This window comes from Camelus bactrianus, chromosome 21, assembly GCF_048773025.1.
Source record: "Camelus bactrianus isolate YW-2024 breed Bactrian camel chromosome 21, ASM4877302v1, whole genome shotgun sequence".
In the NCBI taxonomy this organism is placed as follows: Eukaryota; Metazoa; Chordata; class Mammalia; order Artiodactyla; family Camelidae; genus Camelus; species Camelus bactrianus.
The window spans coordinates 12,106,571-12,124,413 of record NC_133559.1 but is presented as its reverse complement, the minus strand read 5'-3'; the positions used below and the strand labels follow the sequence as shown (position 1 = coordinate 12,124,413).

At 59.7% G+C, this 17,843-nt stretch overlaps 10 non-coding genes across 10 annotated transcripts; 6 read left to right on the top strand and 4 right to left on the bottom strand.

Moving 5' to 3' along the window:
• Window positions 1–2,827: 2,827 nt before the first annotated feature.
• TRNAG-GCC (transfer RNA glycine (anticodon GCC)) lies at window positions 2,828–2,898 on the bottom strand. Its single transcript has one exon. It is a non-coding gene; the product is annotated as a tRNA-Gly (tRNA).
• Window positions 2,899–3,969: 1,071 nt separating this feature from the next.
• On the bottom strand, window positions 3,970–4,052 carry TRNAL-CAG (transfer RNA leucine (anticodon CAG)). Its single transcript has one exon. It is a non-coding gene; the product is annotated as a tRNA-Leu (tRNA).
• Window positions 4,053–4,649: 597 nt separating this feature from the next.
• On the top strand, window positions 4,650–4,721 carry TRNAD-GUC (transfer RNA aspartic acid (anticodon GUC)). Its single transcript has one exon. It is a non-coding gene; the product is annotated as a tRNA-Asp (tRNA).
• A 714-nt stretch (window positions 4,722–5,435) lies between these two features.
• Window positions 5,436–5,507, top strand: TRNAG-UCC (transfer RNA glycine (anticodon UCC)). Its single transcript has one exon. It is a non-coding gene; the product is annotated as a tRNA-Gly (tRNA).
• A 291-nt stretch (window positions 5,508–5,798) lies between these two features.
• On the top strand, window positions 5,799–5,870 carry TRNAE-CUC (transfer RNA glutamic acid (anticodon CUC)). The gene has a single exon. It is a non-coding gene; the product is annotated as a tRNA-Glu (tRNA).
• Window positions 5,871–11,170: 5,300 nt separating this feature from the next.
• On the bottom strand, window positions 11,171–11,241 carry TRNAG-GCC (transfer RNA glycine (anticodon GCC)). Its single transcript has one exon. It is a non-coding gene; the product is annotated as a tRNA-Gly (tRNA).
• A 1,071-nt stretch (window positions 11,242–12,312) lies between these two features.
• Window positions 12,313–12,395, bottom strand: TRNAL-CAG (transfer RNA leucine (anticodon CAG)). The gene has a single exon. It is a non-coding gene; the product is annotated as a tRNA-Leu (tRNA).
• A 597-nt stretch (window positions 12,396–12,992) lies between these two features.
• TRNAD-GUC (transfer RNA aspartic acid (anticodon GUC)) lies at window positions 12,993–13,064 on the top strand. The gene has a single exon. It is a non-coding gene; the product is annotated as a tRNA-Asp (tRNA).
• Window positions 13,065–13,778: 714 nt separating this feature from the next.
• On the top strand, window positions 13,779–13,850 carry TRNAG-UCC (transfer RNA glycine (anticodon UCC)). Its single transcript has one exon. It is a non-coding gene; the product is annotated as a tRNA-Gly (tRNA).
• A 291-nt stretch (window positions 13,851–14,141) lies between these two features.
• TRNAE-CUC (transfer RNA glutamic acid (anticodon CUC)) lies at window positions 14,142–14,213 on the top strand. The gene has a single exon. It is a non-coding gene; the product is annotated as a tRNA-Glu (tRNA).
• The last annotated feature ends 3,630 nt before the right edge of the window (window positions 14,214–17,843 follow it).

The following is a 17,843-nucleotide window of genomic DNA, read 5'->3' as shown; positions in this document are numbered from 1 at the left end:
GGGAAAGATGAAACCTCCGCTTCGAACAGATACAAGCACCGCACCCCTCCTCCACATTCCTAGCAGCACTATTTGCAATTGCTGAGACCCGGGATGAACCCAAGGGCCCATGAGTGGACGATGGACCTAAAAAGATGCGTTGCATAAATATACCGTAGAATATTACTCAGCCATAAAGAAGGATGGAATATTGTCATTTGAGGCCGCATGGATGGACCTAGAGTCCATCAAAGGACGTGAAGTAAGTCAGACTGAGAAAGATAAATATTATATAATATCACTTCCGGGTGGAATCTAAAACATAATAGACATGAATCTATGGACAAAACAGAAACACACTCCACAGACATCGAAAACCAACTGACGGTTATGCGAGGGGAAAGGGAAGGCTGGAGGGATCAGTTAGGAGTGTGGGATTAACAGATACACGCTACTGTGTATAAAATAGAGAAGCAACACGGACTTGCGGAATCACACAGGGAACGATCTGCAATGTCCTGGAATACCCTATGAAGGAAACTAATCTGAAAATACAATATACATACAAACCGAACCACTGTGCTGTACACCCGACCTAATACAGGACTGGAAATCAACTACACTTCAACGACAACAACAATGAAGGCACCAAAGGAGAGCTACCATATGATCCAGCAACCCCACTGCTGGGTACGTACGTGGGAAAGATGAAACCTCTACTTCGAAAGGTTACATGCACCGCCCCCCTCCTCCAGGACCTTCCTAGCAGCACTATTTGCAATAGCCGAGACCCAGAATGAACCCAAGGGCCCATGAGTGGACGGTGGACTTAAGAAGATGTGCTGTAGAAACTTACCAGAGCATATTACACAGCCCCAAAGGAGGATGAAATAGTGTCATTCGCAGCCACATGAATGGACCTAGAGTCTATCACACTGTGTGAAGTAAGGCAGTTATAGAGCAAGATAAACATTATATGATATCCACTTCCAGGTGGAACCTAAAACATAATATACACTTGTCTATGTACAAAACAGAAACACACTCGGCAGACATCGATAACCAAGTGACGGGTACGCATGGGGAAAGGGAAGAGTGGAGGGATCAGTTAGGAGTATGGGGTTAACAGATACACGCTACTGTGTACAAAATAGAGAAGCAACACGGACTTGCTGAATAACACAGGGAACGATCTTCAGTGTCCTGGAATACCCTATAATGGAAAATAATCTGTAAATACAGTATACATTCTAAACCGAATCACTTTGCTGTGTACTTGAAACTAATACGGTCTTAGAAATCAACTACACTTCAATGACAACGAAAACAACAATGAAGGCACCAATGGAGAGTTACCATATGATCCAGCCGTCCCCATCCTGAGTATGTATGCGGAAAACACAAAACCTCTAATTGGGAAAGATACGTACACCTCAACGTTCATAGCAGCACCGTGGGCCATAGCCATGACAGGGGAAAAAATCTCAGGTGTCAATCCGTGGATGATTGGCTTAAGGAAATATGAGATATAGATAAGTAGATAGATAGAGAGATCGATCGATAGATATCGATAGAAAAACAGATAGATAAGAGAGAGAGGGATTTTCAATGTATTAAAATCAATCTCGTGGAATATTACTCAGCCATAAAAAAGCATGAGATCTTGTCATTTGCAGCAACACGGATGGACCTAGAGAGCACCGAACCTAGTATAATAAGTCAGACAGAAGGACAAAAATACATACATGTGGAATCCAAACAATAGTACAAGTGAACCTCTGTGCAAAACAGAAACAGATTCACACAGAGAGAGAACAAACTTACAGTTACCCAAGGGGAACGTGTAGGCGAGGGATCAATTAGGAGCTGGTGTTAGCGGGTAGGAACAACAGGATTTACGGTACAGCACCGAGAAGTATATTCAACGTCTCGTAATTACCTGTAACGGAAAGTAACGATCTATATGCGTATACATACACATGTATAGAAAAGATAATCAGTTTACTGTACCCCTGAAAATAACACAATACTGTAAATCAACTATACGTCTATTAAAATGAAAATTCAAAAAAAAATAAAAATTAAACAAAGAGGCCAAACGGACACACGCAAGGGCAGAACCGTTGACAAAGTAGGATTTGATGGTGCTGGGGGGTGGTGTCGCTAGGTGGGGTGCCAGTGGTGGGAGGAGGGCTTCAGGGGAGGGGGTGGTGTTTGTTGTTGGGGTGTTGGTGGTGATGGTGGTTTTAGTGGTGGGGGAGCGGGCGGGTGTTCGAAAAATATTTCGGCTGAGGGACGTAAAGTGAACATAGAGTGCACTCTGCCCTGATATTGTGGAATTCCTCTTTGGAATTCCTCATGCAGGATAACGCTTTGGGGACACTCCTGGGGAGTGCAATGTAGCCCTCCCAGGGGCGGCAGCTTTTCGGTTCCTGGTTGAGCAAACACTGTGTAACTTTCCGAGTGTGGGGAGAGTGAGGCAGAGAGCGGGGAAGCGCGGTGAAACGTGAAGAGGTGGGGCGAGCGGGTGCCAGTGTAGGGTATTCCTTCCAGTGCACCGTGTGACCCCAGCGGGATCAGGGTAAGAAAGAGAAAAGGGACAAGGAAGGTGTGTGGGCGCGAGAGTGGCTGAGCCCGCAAGGCGTCAGGTCACGGAGGCTTGGCTCTCGGGGTTGGGGTTTTCGTCCCACGGAGGGTAGGGGGCGCCGGCGTGGGCAGGACAGGAGAGGGAAGGTGTGGCGGTGGGCTGCGGGTGGGAGCATGCTGTGGTAGGACAGGTGCCTTGAGCGTGGGAGAGGGGAAGCCTAGCTCCGCTGTGGGCTGCGGGACCAAAAGGGGACTGGGTCGCTGCATGGGCCGGGAATCGAACCCGGGCCTCCCGCGTGGCAGGCGAGAATTCTACCACTGAACCACCCATGCACCGATGGCCGCCGCCGCCCGACGCCGCCCCAGCGGCGCTCGCCGCCAACCGCCAGACACTGGTGGTTCGCTGCTCGCCCATGGACATCCGCTCCATGTGAGCAGGAGGCGGTGAGTGACCTGAAGAAGAGGCTCCGGGGGAACGGGGAGGACCCCCAGGGCGAGGCGCGGTCGGAGGGAAGGAGGGACGCAGGGACGGAGGCGGACTCGGCCCAACCTGCGCTTCCGAATCTGCCGTCCAGGGCCGCCGACAGACTGTCAGTGTCGCCGGAGGAAGCCAGGAACCGGACCCAGCCTGGCCTGCGCCCGAATTCCAGTCAGGGCAGGCGACGCGTGGCAGGTGCGGCTGAGCTCCGACGCTCCTCACAGCGACCGCCGGCCCTGGCCCAAAGTCCCTCTGGCGCCTGGCTTTCTCGCTCGTGCCGGGCGTTGGCGGGCAGCAGGCTGGAGAGGGGATGCGAGCTCGGGCTGTGAGGAGACAGCGAGTGTGGGACATGGGCGCCTGGGAGCGGCGCCGCCGCCGCCGCCGCCGCCGCCGCCGCCGCCGCGCCAATGACCAGCGCTGTCTGAGCCTGGCTTCTGCGCTCCTGCCGGCCGCTCTCCCGAAGGGTCCCGCTCCGGTGCGTTGGTCGTGAGGAGGAGCACTTTGGCAGAGTGGCTGCTGGCTCGTGGGCAGCCGTCTGAGGGAGCGCGCCGGGGTGTGGCTGGGTCCGGCCGGGGCAGCGGCTTCTCGCGTGTACATGCGCTGTGGCGCCAAGGTGGGTGAAAGAAGTGCCGCGAAGGCCTGCACTGCGAAGGCGAGGAGGGCGTGTGTCCTGAACGGCAGTTTCCAGAGGGTTCCCCCTGGGCTGTTTCCGTGAGGCCGGCGCACAGGACTGGGCAGGAAGAGCAGCTGTGGCTGAGGAGGTCCTGCGTGTGAGAGGCGTCGTGTGGGTGTCGCGTCGAGGGGGCCGGAGTCTGGGGAGCTGGCAAGAGTGCGAGGCAGGAACGGAGTGTGAGGCGGTAGGGTGTTGTCCAGGCCCGGGACGGGCCGGGTGCAGCATTTGTTGGGCGGGCCAAAAAAGGCTGGCTTGTCAGGAGTGGGATTCGAACCCACGCCTCCAGGGGAGACTGCGACCTGAACGCAGCGCCTTAGACCGCTCGGCCATCCTGACGGCGGGCCTGGGCGCGTCGCCGCTCGGCTGGCTGGGACCCGACGCGACGCGGACACCGATGCCCTTGGCCCGACGCGGTGCTCTGCGCCAGGGGGCGGCCGTCCGGCTGCGCGACGGACCGGGCGCGCGCCGGCCAACGGGGCAGCGAGGCCAGCCGTCGCGCCCGGCTCCGCCGCCGCCGCCCCCTCGCCCACCCCTGGCCCGGGACCCAGCCGTGTGCCGCGTCCGGCCAGCTTCTGCCGCCGGCCGCGCCCACCCCTCCGCCTCTTCTCCCGGGACGTGGCACGGCGAGCGCCCACCTCCTCCTCACAGCCTTGCTTGAGCTCTCCGGCCCCCTCGGGCCCCCCTCCTCACGGCGCGATCCTGGCGTCGGGGGCTATAGGCAGCGCGCACTGGGAGTTTCCAGCGCCACGCGGATCCGTGTCCCTGGCGGGGTCCCGGGCTGCCTCCTTGCATGACGCGTTTGGTGTGGTGTCGGGTCAGGTCGGGTCGGGTCGGGCACGTGGCGGGCGCCCGTGGTGGGCAGAGGGCCGAGGGCAGGGGGTAGGCGTCTGCAGGCAGCCGGAGAGCAGTCGGGCGCCCGTGTGGCCGCCGCCGTCCTCGTTAGTATAGTGGTGAGTATCCCCGCCTGTCACGCGGGAGACCGGGGTTCGATTCCCCGACGGGGAGGCCACACGCCCCTTTTTGGTGGCTGGCGCCGCTCTCTGTCCAGCCGCCTGGCCCCAACGGCCCTTCTTCTCGTCCCTCCGCCCTCCAGCGGGGCCTGCCCACCCTCGACCGCCTCCAGCCCTCCACCCCTGCAACCCCTTGCCCGTCCTCCTCGCCGGGCGCTCGGGCGCCACGGCCGAGCGAGGGCCTCCTCTCGACCCCACAAGCGCCCGGCGACATTGCGGCCCGCCCACAGTGGCTGCCGCAGTGGGCTCCTTGCGACGCGACGCACACCTGCACAGCTTCACGGCTGCCGGGACGGGTGTGGGGCGGATGAGTCCCGTCCCCTTTCGGTGCCGGGGAGTGGCCTCGCCCAACAGCCGTTGGAGAAGGGCTTTGGCGAGCGGGGAACCAGAGGTGGCGTGCCCGCGGAGGGGGGCGGGCCGCGGCGTGCAGCCGAGGGCCCGGCAGCAGCAAGGCAGCGACAGCGCGCCCCCACCCCGCCCCCCGCCCCAGAAGCGTTCGGGCCGGGGGCGAGGGCAGCTGCGTAGGGCTGGAGCGGTTGAGGCGCCCGGGGCGGCCGACGGTGGCGCCTGACGCAGCGCAGAGCTGCTGGCGGACGGGGCGTCGGGGCCGGGCTGCGCCCGGCCGCCGCAGGGGCAGCGGCGGCGGCGGCGGCGAGACCGCGCTCCGGCGAGCCCGGGGCCGGCGTGTCGGGGCGGCCCGGGCTGTGCAGCGTTGGTGGTATAGTGGTGAGCATAGCTGCCTTCCAAGCAGTTGACCCGGGTTCGATTCCCGGCCAACGCAGCGGGCCCATCTTTTGCCGAGCTCCACGGCCGGCCCTCCCGCCCGGGGCCCGTGAGGGAGAGCCGGGAGCTGGGCGCAGAAAAGAGGGAGCTAGGTGGCCTGCGGCTTCTCGCGCGTGTGCGGGAAGGAGGCGCGCAGTGTTTTGAGGGTGCCAGCAAGCAGGAAGAACGCTAGGGCACGTGGCTTGCCAGGGGCGGAGGGCGGCTGGACGTGGAAAGGCCGGGCCTTGGCGCCAAGGCAGCGCCCAGTGGCTGGGTCGAGCAGAGGCAGGCCAGACGCGGAGCCCGACGCTCCCTGGTGGTCTAGTGGTTAGGATTCGGCGCTCTCACCGCCGCGGCCCGGGTTCGATTCCCGGTCAGGGAAGCATTTCTTCTTCCTCTCCGCCTACCAACCTCCCCAGCGCGTCCACAAACACTCCGCCCCCACCCCACCACCACCCCCCTTTTAGCCCACGCACCAAGCCAACTCGTCCGCTCCTTCTCCCCCGCCCCGTGACCTCAGCGCCCCGACAAGAGCCACCCGGTACCCTCCACCTGCAGCCCCAGGCCCTGGCGTGCAACCTCCACCCTCGTGCCCCGCCAAAACTTTCGGCCTCGCGCGCCCACCCACTCGAGGCCTTCGGCGACGACTCCTGCTCCGACGCTTGCCCCAGCCCCAAACACGACTGGCCGGCGCAGCCGTGGCCACGAGCGTGCTTGGACTCTCAAGCGGCACTGCTTCCGCCACCACAATCCTCGCGGCTGACAAGCCACCCTCTCTTCCCAGCTCAGGCGGTGGTGCTGCTGCTTGTGCTGGTGGTGCTGCTGGTGCTGCTGGTGACGGTGCTGGTGGCCGTGGTGGACAGGGTGCTGGCGATGGCGCTGCAGGTTGTGGCGGCGGCGGCGGTGGTGGTGGTTGGCGGCATCACTGGTGGCCGCGTCGACGGAAAGCGGAAGGCGCGGGAGAGGGCCCTCCGTCTCCAAGTTGGGCCACTTGCCGGGACTGGCCGTCCCTTACGTCTCCTTTCAAGCCAGCGACCAGTCCCGATGGCTTACCTGCTGCGTGCCAGCTCCTGGGCCGCCCTCGAAGCCCGTGGGCCTGTCGTTGGCCTTCAAGGACGCGGGGGTCTTGAACCGCGCAGGGGAGCAGACAGGCTGCCGGGAGGCGGAGGTGTGAAAAGGAACCTGGCCACGTGCTTGTAGTTGGTCGAAAGGGCAGTGGAGGTGAGAAAGCAGGCAGAAACCGGATGCCGCCCGGGAAACTTTAGCTATGCAAGTGGGAGGGTGTGGAGACAGATGCGTGGCAGGGTGGACTACCAGCCAACATGGTATTCGGATTGCATTACCGGTACTCTCAGTCCTGTCACAGAGAGGCAAGAACGTTACCGACGATACCTCCCCCTCCACTAACAGCAAACACACACACACACACACACACACGGACACGCGCGCGCACACACACACACACATACACACACACCAGAGTCACACACACACACACACATGCACCACTCACCTGGCTATGACTTCTAATATTCCCCATTCCCACGTTACTATCTATTATTGGATGGACTCCATCCCTCTCTTCAGCCTGTCTTCACCTTCTCCTATGGATTCTGGCCATGGTGAATCACCGACCTCGGTCTCCTCTCAGGCCAGGCTTGGGCGCGTCTGTCAGCAAAGGGTTTGGTGTGCGGTTCACAGCTTGTTTCCTTCAGAGGCAGAGTGGACAGCCGATGAGCTGCAGCGTTTGGCGGTGGCAGTATAGTCGCTGGATTTAGACCAAGCCGGTTCCCCTGTGGAAGGGAGCCCCTGTCGGCATATGGGTGCATCCCATCACCGCAGGCGCTTTCGTCAACGCCCTTGTGGGTGTGTTCGGGGTGAGTGTGGGTGGGCGAGAGTACGGGGTGAAGGTGTTTGTCGCCGTGGTTGGGGGCCACACCACGAGGCTTAGGGAACAGAGCCAGACGACCCCATAGAGAAGGGCCGGCCTTGAGCCTCGGGTTGGGAGGTGGCAGGACGAGTCCAGGGCACTGGGTGGAGCGCAGGTGCGAAGGAGAGGAGTGGGGCTTGCGGGGAACTGGCTAGGAGAGTAGTTGGCCACTCAGGCAGGGGCTCTGCCGAAGCTTGGGCCCACGATTGCCCTTGGCCCCCCAATTGCGTGCGATGTGCGGGTGGGTCCGATGTAGGGAAGAGGGTGGCCATGGAGTAGGAGTGGGTCTGAAGAGCCCGTGGGAGGCCAGGAGTGGCGGAAGTGAGTCTTCTGCACCGGATGTGTGAGAGAGGGGCTGGGGAACTAGGGGTTGGTGGCGGGTAGAGGGGAGCGAGCCTGGAGTCTTCGAGGAAGGGCAGATAGCAAGCAGGGGGGTGAGTGGGCTGTGGTACGAGGACGATGGTGGGAGAGGACCCCAGCGGGGCGGTGGGTGAGAGGGCGAGACAGGTGGGCTGTGCTTTGAGGTGGTCAGGCTAACCAGGGGGCTGGGGCTGGGGCAGCAGGGTAGGAAGCAGGCAAGGGAAGGACAGAAACAAGGGTAGGGGACAGGGTCTAGGCGAGGTCTGAATTGAGTGGGGCATTCTACAGCCCCAGAGACACAGATTACCTCATCAGGAAACACTTTCAATCCGTCAAGCCTCAAGTCTGAGTGTGTGTGTGTGTGTGTGTGTGTGTGTGTGTGTGTCTGTATGTGTGTGTGTGTGTCTGTGTGTCTGTGTGTCTGTGTGTCTGTGTGTGTGGCGGGGTGTGGAGCCTAGGGGATGTGGTTGGGGAGAGTGGCAGGTGAGGATGGAGTCGAGAAGTAAAGAGGCCACAAAGGAGAGCTACCATATGATCCAGCAACCCCACTGCAGGGTATAGATGTGGGAAAGATGAAACCTCCGCTTCGAACAGATACAAGCACCGCACCCCTCCTCCACATTCCTAGCAGCACTATTTGCAATTGCTGAGACCCGGGATGAACCCAAGGGCCCATGAGTGGACGATGGACCTAAAAAGATGCGTTGCATAAATATACCGTAGAATATTACTCAGCCATAAAGAAGGATGGAATATTGTCATTTGAGGCCGCATGGATGGACCTAGAGTCCATCAAAGGACGTGAAGTAAGTCAGACTGAGAAAGATAAATATTATATAATATCACTTCCGGGTGGAATCTAAAACATAATAGACATGAATCTATGGACAAAACAGAAACACACTCCACAGACATCGAAAACCAACTGACGGTTATGCGAGGGGAAAGGGAAGGCTGGAGGGATCAGTTAGGAGTGTGGGATTAACAGATACACGCTACTGTGTATAAAATAGAGAAGCAACACGGACTTGCGGAATCACACAGGGAACGATCTGCAATGTCCTGGAATACCCTATGAAGGAAACTAATCTGAAAATACAATATACATACAAACCGAACCACTGTGCTGTACACCCGACCTAATACAGGACTGGAAATCAACTACACTTCAACGACAACAACAATGAAGGCACCAAAGGAGAGCTACCATATGATCCAGCAACCCCACTGCTGGGTACGTACGTGGGAAAGATGAAACCTCTACTTCGAAAGGTTACATGCACCGCCCCCCTCCTCCAGGACCTTCCTAGCAGCACTATTTGCAATAGCCGAGACCCAGAATGAACCCAAGGGCCCATGAGTGGACGGTGGACTTAAGAAGATGTGCTGTAGAAACTTACCAGAGCATATTACACAGCCCCAAAGGAGGATGAAATAGTGTCATTCGCAGCCACATGAATGGACCTAGAGTCTATCACACTGTGTGAAGTAAGGCAGTTATAGAGCAAGATAAACATTATATGATATCCACTTCCAGGTGGAACCTAAAACATAATATACACTTGTCTATGTACAAAACAGAAACACACTCGGCAGACATCGATAACCAAGTGACGGGTACGCATGGGGAAAGGGAAGAGTGGAGGGATCAGTTAGGAGTATGGGGTTAACAGATACACGCTACTGTGTACAAAATAGAGAAGCAACACGGACTTGCTGAATAACACAGGGAACGATCTTCAGTGTCCTGGAATACCCTATAATGGAAAATAATCTGTAAATACAGTATACATTCTAAACCGAATCACTTTGCTGTGTACTTGAAACTAATACGGTCTTAGAAATCAACTACACTTCAACGACAACGAAAACAACAATGAAGGCACCAATGGAGAGTTACCATATGATCCAGCCGTCCCCATCCTGAGTATGTATGCGGAAAACACAAAACCTCTAATTGGGAAAGATACGTACACCTCAACGTTCATAGCAGCACCGTGGGCCATAGCCATGACAGGGGAAAAAATCTCAGGTGTCAATCCGTGGATGATTGGCTTAAGGAAATATGAGATATAGATAAGTAGATAGATAGAGAGATCGATCGATAGATATCGATAGAAAAACAGATAGATAAGAGAGAGAGGGATTTTCAATGTATTAAAATCAATCTCGTGGAATATTACTCAGCCATAAAAAAGCATGAGATCTTGTCATTTGCAGCAACACGGATGGACCTAGAGAGCACCGAACCTAGTATAATAAGTCAGACAGAAGGACAAAAATACATACATGTGGAATCCAAACAATAGTACAAGTGAACCTCTGTGCAAAACAGAAACAGATTCACACAGAGAGAGAACAAACTTACAGTTACCCAAGGGGAACGTGTAGGCGAGGGATCAATTAGGAGCTGGTGTTAGCGGGTAGGAACAACAGGATTTACGGTACAGCACCGAGAAGTATATTCAACGTCTCGTAATTACCTGTAACGGAAAGTAACGATCTATATGCGTATACATACACATGTATAGAAAAGATAATCAGTTTACTGTACCCCTGAAAATAACACAATACTGTAAATCAACTATACGTCTATTAAAATGAAAATTCAAAAAAAAATAAAAATTAAACAAAGAGGCCAAACGGACACACGCAAGGGCAGAACCGTTGACAAAGTAGGATTTGATGGTGCTGGGGGGTGGTGTCGCTAGGTGGGGTGCCAGTGGTGGGAGGAGGGCTTCAGGGGAGGGGGTGGTGTTTGTTGTTGGGGTGTTGGTGGTGATGGTGGTTTTAGTGGTGGGGGAGCGGGCGGGTGTTCGAAAAATATTTCGGCTGAGGGACGTAAAGTGAACATAGAGTGCACTCTGCCCTGATATTGTGGAATTCCTCTTTGGAATTCCTCATGCAGGATAACGCTTTGGGGACACTCCTGGGGAGTGCAATGTAGCCCTCCCAGGGGCGGCAGCTTTTCGGTTCCTGGTTGAGCAAACACTGTGTAACTTTCCGAGTGTGGGGAGAGTGAGGCAGAGAGCGGGGAAGCGCGGTGAAACGTGAAGAGGTGGGGCGAGCGGGTGCCAGTGTAGGGTATTCCTTCCAGTGCACCGTGTGACCCCAGCGGGATCAGGGTAAGAAAGAGAAAAGGGACAAGGAAGGTGTGTGGGCGCGAGAGTGGCTGAGCCCGCAAGGCGTCAGGTCACGGAGGCTTGGCTCTCGGGGTTGGGGTTTTCGTCCCACGGAGGGTAGGGGGCGCCGGCGTGGGCAGGACAGGAGAGGGAAGGTGTGGCGGTGGGCTGCGGGTGGGAGCATGCTGTGGTAGGACAGGTGCCTTGAGCGTGGGAGAGGGGAAGCCTAGCTCCGCTGTGGGCTGCGGGACCAAAAGGGGACTGGGTCGCTGCATGGGCCGGGAATCGAACCCGGGCCTCCCGCGTGGCAGGCGAGAATTCTACCACTGAACCACCCATGCACCGATGGCCGCCGCCGCCCGACGCCGCCCCAGCGGCGCTCGCCGCCAACCGCCAGACACTGGTGGTTCGCTGCTCGCCCATGGACATCCGCTCCATGTGAGCAGGAGGCGGTGAGTGACCTGAAGAAGAGGCTCCGGGGGAACGGGGAGGACCCCCAGGGCGAGGCGCGGTCGGAGGGAAGGAGGGACGCAGGGACGGAGGCGGACTCGGCCCAACCTGCGCTTCCGAATCTGCCGTCCAGGGCCGCCGACAGACTGTCAGTGTCGCCGGAGGAAGCCAGGAACCGGACCCAGCCTGGCCTGCGCCCGAATTCCAGTCAGGGCAGGCGACGCGTGGCAGGTGCGGCTGAGCTCCGACGCTCCTCACAGCGACCGCCGGCCCTGGCCCAAAGTCCCTCTGGCGCCTGGCTTTCTCGCTCGTGCCGGGCGTTGGCGGGCAGCAGGCTGGAGAGGGGATGCGAGCTCGGGCTGTGAGGAGACAGCGAGTGTGGGACATGGGCGCCTGGGAGCGGCGCCGCCGCCGCCGCCGCCGCCGCCGCCGCCGCCGCGCCAATGACCAGCGCTGTCTGAGCCTGGCTTCTGCGCTCCTGCCGGCCGCTCTCCCGAAGGGTCCCGCTCCGGTGCGTTGGTCGTGAGGAGGAGCACTTTGGCAGAGTGGCTGCTGGCTCGTGGGCAGCCGTCTGAGGGAGCGCGCCGGGGTGTGGCTGGGTCCGGCCGGGGCAGCGGCTTCTCGCGTGTACATGCGCTGTGGCGCCAAGGTGGGTGAAAGAAGTGCCGCGAAGGCCTGCACTGCGAAGGCGAGGAGGGCGTGTGTCCTGAACGGCAGTTTCCAGAGGGTTCCCCCTGGGCTGTTTCCGTGAGGCCGGCGCACAGGACTGGGCAGGAAGAGCAGCTGTGGCTGAGGAGGTCCTGCGTGTGAGAGGCGTCGTGTGGGTGTCGCGTCGAGGGGGCCGGAGTCTGGGGAGCTGGCAAGAGTGCGAGGCAGGAACGGAGTGTGAGGCGGTAGGGTGTTGTCCAGGCCCGGGACGGGCCGGGTGCAGCATTTGTTGGGCGGGCCAAAAAAGGCTGGCTTGTCAGGAGTGGGATTCGAACCCACGCCTCCAGGGGAGACTGCGACCTGAACGCAGCGCCTTAGACCGCTCGGCCATCCTGACGGCGGGCCTGGGCGCGTCGCCGCTCGGCTGGCTGGGACCCGACGCGACGCGGACACCGATGCCCTTGGCCCGACGCGGTGCTCTGCGCCAGGGGGCGGCCGTCCGGCTGCGCGACGGACCGGGCGCGCGCCGGCCAACGGGGCAGCGAGGCCAGCCGTCGCGCCCGGCTCCGCCGCCGCCGCCCCCTCGCCCACCCCTGGCCCGGGACCCAGCCGTGTGCCGCGTCCGGCCAGCTTCTGCCGCCGGCCGCGCCCACCCCTCCGCCTCTTCTCCCGGGACGTGGCACGGCGAGCGCCCACCTCCTCCTCACAGCCTTGCTTGAGCTCTCCGGCCCCCTCGGGCCCCCCTCCTCACGGCGCGATCCTGGCGTCGGGGGCTATAGGCAGCGCGCACTGGGAGTTTCCAGCGCCACGCGGATCCGTGTCCCTGGCGGGGTCCCGGGCTGCCTCCTTGCATGACGCGTTTGGTGTGGTGTCGGGTCAGGTCGGGTCGGGTCGGGCACGTGGCGGGCGCCCGTGGTGGGCAGAGGGCCGAGGGCAGGGGGTAGGCGTCTGCAGGCAGCCGGAGAGCAGTCGGGCGCCCGTGTGGCCGCCGCCGTCCTCGTTAGTATAGTGGTGAGTATCCCCGCCTGTCACGCGGGAGACCGGGGTTCGATTCCCCGACGGGGAGGCCACACGCCCCTTTTTGGTGGCTGGCGCCGCTCTCTGTCCAGCCGCCTGGCCCCAACGGCCCTTCTTCTCGTCCCTCCGCCCTCCAGCGGGGCCTGCCCACCCTCGACCGCCTCCAGCCCTCCACCCCTGCAACCCCTTGCCCGTCCTCCTCGCCGGGCGCTCGGGCGCCACGGCCGAGCGAGGGCCTCCTCTCGACCCCACAAGCGCCCGGCGACATTGCGGCCCGCCCACAGTGGCTGCCGCAGTGGGCTCCTTGCGACGCGACGCACACCTGCACAGCTTCACGGCTGCCGGGACGGGTGTGGGGCGGATGAGTCCCGTCCCCTTTCGGTGCCGGGGAGTGGCCTCGCCCAACAGCCGTTGGAGAAGGGCTTTGGCGAGCGGGGAACCAGAGGTGGCGTGCCCGCGGAGGGGGGCGGGCCGCGGCGTGCAGCCGAGGGCCCGGCAGCAGCAAGGCAGCGACAGCGCGCCCCCACCCCGCCCCCCGCCCCAGAAGCGTTCGGGCCGGGGGCGAGGGCAGCTGCGTAGGGCTGGAGCGGTTGAGGCGCCCGGGGCGGCCGACGGTGGCGCCTGACGCAGCGCAGAGCTGCTGGCGGACGGGGCGTCGGGGCCGGGCTGCGCCCGGCCGCCGCAGGGGCAGCGGCGGCGGCGGCGGCGAGACCGCGCTCCGGCGAGCCCGGGGCCGGCGTGTCGGGGCGGCCCGGGCTGTGCAGCGTTGGTGGTATAGTGGTGAGCATAGCTGCCTTCCAAGCAGTTGACCCGGGTTCGATTCCCGGCCAACGCAGCGGGCCCATCTTTTGCCGAGCTCCACGGCCGGCCCTCCCGCCCGGGGCCCGTGAGGGAGAGCCGGGAGCTGGGCGCAGAAAAGAGGGAGCTAGGTGGCCTGCGGCTTCTCGCGCGTGTGCGGGAAGGAGGCGCGCAGTGTTTTGAGGGTGCCAGCAAGCAGGAAGAACGCTAGGGCACGTGGCTTGCCAGGGGCGGAGGGCGGCTGGACGTGGAAAGGCCGGGCCTTGGCGCCAAGGCAGCGCCCAGTGGCTGGGTCGAGCAGAGGCAGGCCAGACGCGGAGCCCGACGCTCCCTGGTGGTCTAGTGGTTAGGATTCGGCGCTCTCACCGCCGCGGCCCGGGTTCGATTCCCGGTCAGGGAAGCATTTCTTCTTCCTCTCCGCCTACCAACCTCCCCAGCGCGTCCACAAACACTCCGCCCCCACCCCACCACCACCCCCCTTTTAGCCCACGCACCAAGCCAACTCGTCCGCTCCTTCTCCCCCGCCCCGTGACCTCAGCGCCCCGACAAGAGCCACCCGGTACCCTCCACCTGCAGCCCCAGGCCCTGGCGTGCAACCTCCACCCTCGTGCCCCGCCAAAACTTTCGGCCTCGCGCGCCCACCCACTCGAGGCCTTCGGCGACGACTCCTGCTCCGACGCTTGCCCCAGCCCCAAACACGACTGGCCGGCGCAGCCGTGGCCACGAGCGTGCTTGGACTCTCAAGCGGCACTGCTTCCGCCACCACAATCCTCGCGGCTGACAAGCCACCCTCTCTTCCCAGCTCAGGCGGTGGTGCTGCTGCTTGTGCTGGTGGTGCTGCTGGTGCTGCTGGTGACGGTGCTGGTGGCCGTGGTGGACAGGGTGCTGGCGATGGCGCTGCAGGTTGTGGCGGCGGCGGCGGTGGTGGTGGTTGGCGGCATCACTGGTGGCCGCGTCGACGGAAAGCGGAAGGCGCGGGAGAGGGCCCTCCGTCTCCAAGTTGGGCCACTTGCCGGGACTGGCCGTCCCTTACGTCTCCTTTCAAGCCAGCGACCAGTCCCGATGGCTTACCTGCTGCGTGCCAGCTCCTGGGCCGCCCTCGAAGCCCGTGGGCCTGTCGTTGGCCTTCAAGGACGCGGGGGTCTTGAACCGCGCAGGGGAGCAGACAGGCTGCCGGGAGGCGGAGGTGTGAAAAGGAACCTGGCCACGTGCTTGTAGTTGGTCGAAAGGGCAGTGGAGGTGAGAAAGCAGGCAGAAACCGGATGCCGCCCGGGAAACTTTAGCTATGCAAGTGGGAGGGTGTGGAGACAGATGCGTGGCAGGGTGGACTACCAGCCAACATGGTATTCGGATTGCATTACCGGTACTCTCAGTCCTGTCACAGAGAGGCAAGAACGTTACCGACGATACCTCCCCCTCCACTAACAGCAAACACACACACACACACACACACACGGACACGCGCGCGCACACACACACACACATACACACACACCAGAGTCACACACACACACACACATGCACCACTCACCTGGCTATGACTTCTAATATTCCCCATTCCCACGTTACTATCTATTATTGGATGGACTCCATCCCTCTCTTCAGCCTGTCTTCACCTTCTCCTATGGATTCTGGCCATGGTGAATCACCGACCTCGGTCTCCTCTCAGGCCAGGCTTGGGCGCGTCTGTCAGCAAAGGGTTTGGTGTGCGGTTCACAGCTTGTTTCCTTCAGAGGCAGAGTGGACAGCCGATGAGCTGCAGCGTTTGGCGGTGGCAGTATAGTCGCTGGATTTAGACCAAGCCGGTTCCCCTGTGGAAGGGAGCCCCTGTCGGCATATGGGTGCATCCCATCACCGCAGGCGCTTTCGTCAACGCCCTTGTGGGTGTGTTCGGGGTGAGTGTGGGTGGGCGAGAGTACGGGGTGAAGGTGTTTGTCGCCGTGGTTGGGGGCCACACCACGAGGCTTAGGGAACAGAGCCAGACGACCCCATAGAGAAGGGCCGGCCTTGAGCCTCGGGTTGGGAGGTGGCAGGACGAGTCCAGGGCACTGGGTGGAGCGCAGGTGCGAAGGAGAGGAGTGGGGCTTGCGGGGAACTGGCTAGGAGAGTAGTTGGCCACTCAGGCAGGGGCTCTGCCGAAGCTTGGGCCCGCGATTGCCCTTGGCCCCCCAATTGCGTGCGATGTGCGGGTGGGTCCGATGTAGGGAAGAGGGTGGCCATGGAGTAGGAGTGGGTCTGAAGAGCCCGTGGGAGGCCAGGAGTGGCGGAAGTGAGTCTTCTGCACCGGATGTGTGAGAGAGGGGCTGGGGAACTAGGGGTTGGTGGCGGGTAGAGGGGAGCGAGCCTGGAGTCTTCGAGGAAGGGCAGATAGCAAGCAGGGGGGTGAGTGGGCTGTGGTACGAGGACGATGGTGGGAGAGGACCCCAGCGGGGCGGTGGGTGAGAGGGCGAGACAGGTGGGCTGTGCTTTGAGGTGGTCAGGCTAACCAGGGGGCTGGGGCTGGGGCAGCAGGGTAGGAAGCAGGCAAGGGAAGGACAGAAACAAGGGTAGGGGACAGGGTCTAGGCGAGGTCTGAATTGAGTGGGGCATTCTACAGCCCCAGAGACACAGATTACCTCATCAGGAAACACTTTCAATCCGTCAAGCCTCAAGTCTGAGTGTGTGTGTGTGTGTGTGTGTGTGTGTGTGTGTGTCTGTATGTGTGTGTGTGTGTCTGTGTGTCTGTGTGTCTGTGTGTCTGTGTGTGTGGCGGGGTGTGGAGCCTAGGGGATGTGGTTGGGGAGAGTGGCAGGTGAGGATGGAGTCGAGAAGTAAAGAGGCCACAAAGGAGAGCTACCATATGATCCAGCAACCCCACTGCAGGGTATAGATGTGGGAAAGATGAAACCTCCGCTTCGAACAGATACAAGCACCGCACCCCTCCTCCACATTCCTAGCAGCACTATTTGCAATTGCTGAGACCCGGGATGAACCCAAGGGCCCATGAGTGGACGATGGACCTAAAAAGATGCGTTGCATAAATATACCGTAGAATATTACTCAGCCATAAAGAAGGATGGAATATTGTCATTTGAGGCCGCATGGATGGACCTAGAGTCCATCAAAGGACGTGAAGTAAGTCAGACTGAGAAAGATAAATATTATATAATATCACTTCCGGGTGGAATCTAAAACATAATAGACATGAATCTATGGACAAAACAGAAACACACTCCACAGACATCGAAAACCAACTGACGGTTATGCGAGGGGAAAGGGAAGGCTGGAGGGATCAGTTAGGAGTGTGGGATTAACAGATACACGCTACTGTGTATAAAATAGAGAAGCAACACGGACTTGCGGAATCACACAGGGAACGATCTGCAATGTCCTGGAATACCCTATGAAGGAAACTAATCTGAAAATACAATATACATACAAACCGAACCACTGTGCTGTACACCCGACCTAATACAGGACTGGAAATCAACTACACTTCAACGACAACAACAATGAAGGCACCAAAGGAGAGCTACCATATGATCCAGCAACCCCACTGCTGGGTACGTACGTGGGAAAGATGAAACCTCTACTTCGAAAGGTTACATGCACCGCCCCCCTCCTCCAGGACCTTCCTAGCAGCACTATTTGCAATAGCCGAGACCCAGAATGAACCCAAGGGCCCATGAGTGGACGGTGGACTTAAGAAGATGTGCTGTAGAAACTTACCAGAGCATATTACACAGCCCCAAAGGAGGATGAAATAGTGTCATTCGCAGCCACATGAATGGACCTAGAGTCTATCACACTGTGTGAAGTAAGGCAGTTATAGAGCAAGATAAACATTATATGATATCCACTTCCAGGTGGAACCTAAAACATAATATACACTTGTCTATGTACAAAACAGAAACACACTCGGCAGACATCGATAACCAAGTGACGGGTACGCATGGGGAAAGGGAAGAGTGGAGGGATCAGTTAGGAGTATGGGGTTAACAGATACACGCTACTGTGTACAAAATAGAGAAGCAACACGGACTTGCTGAAT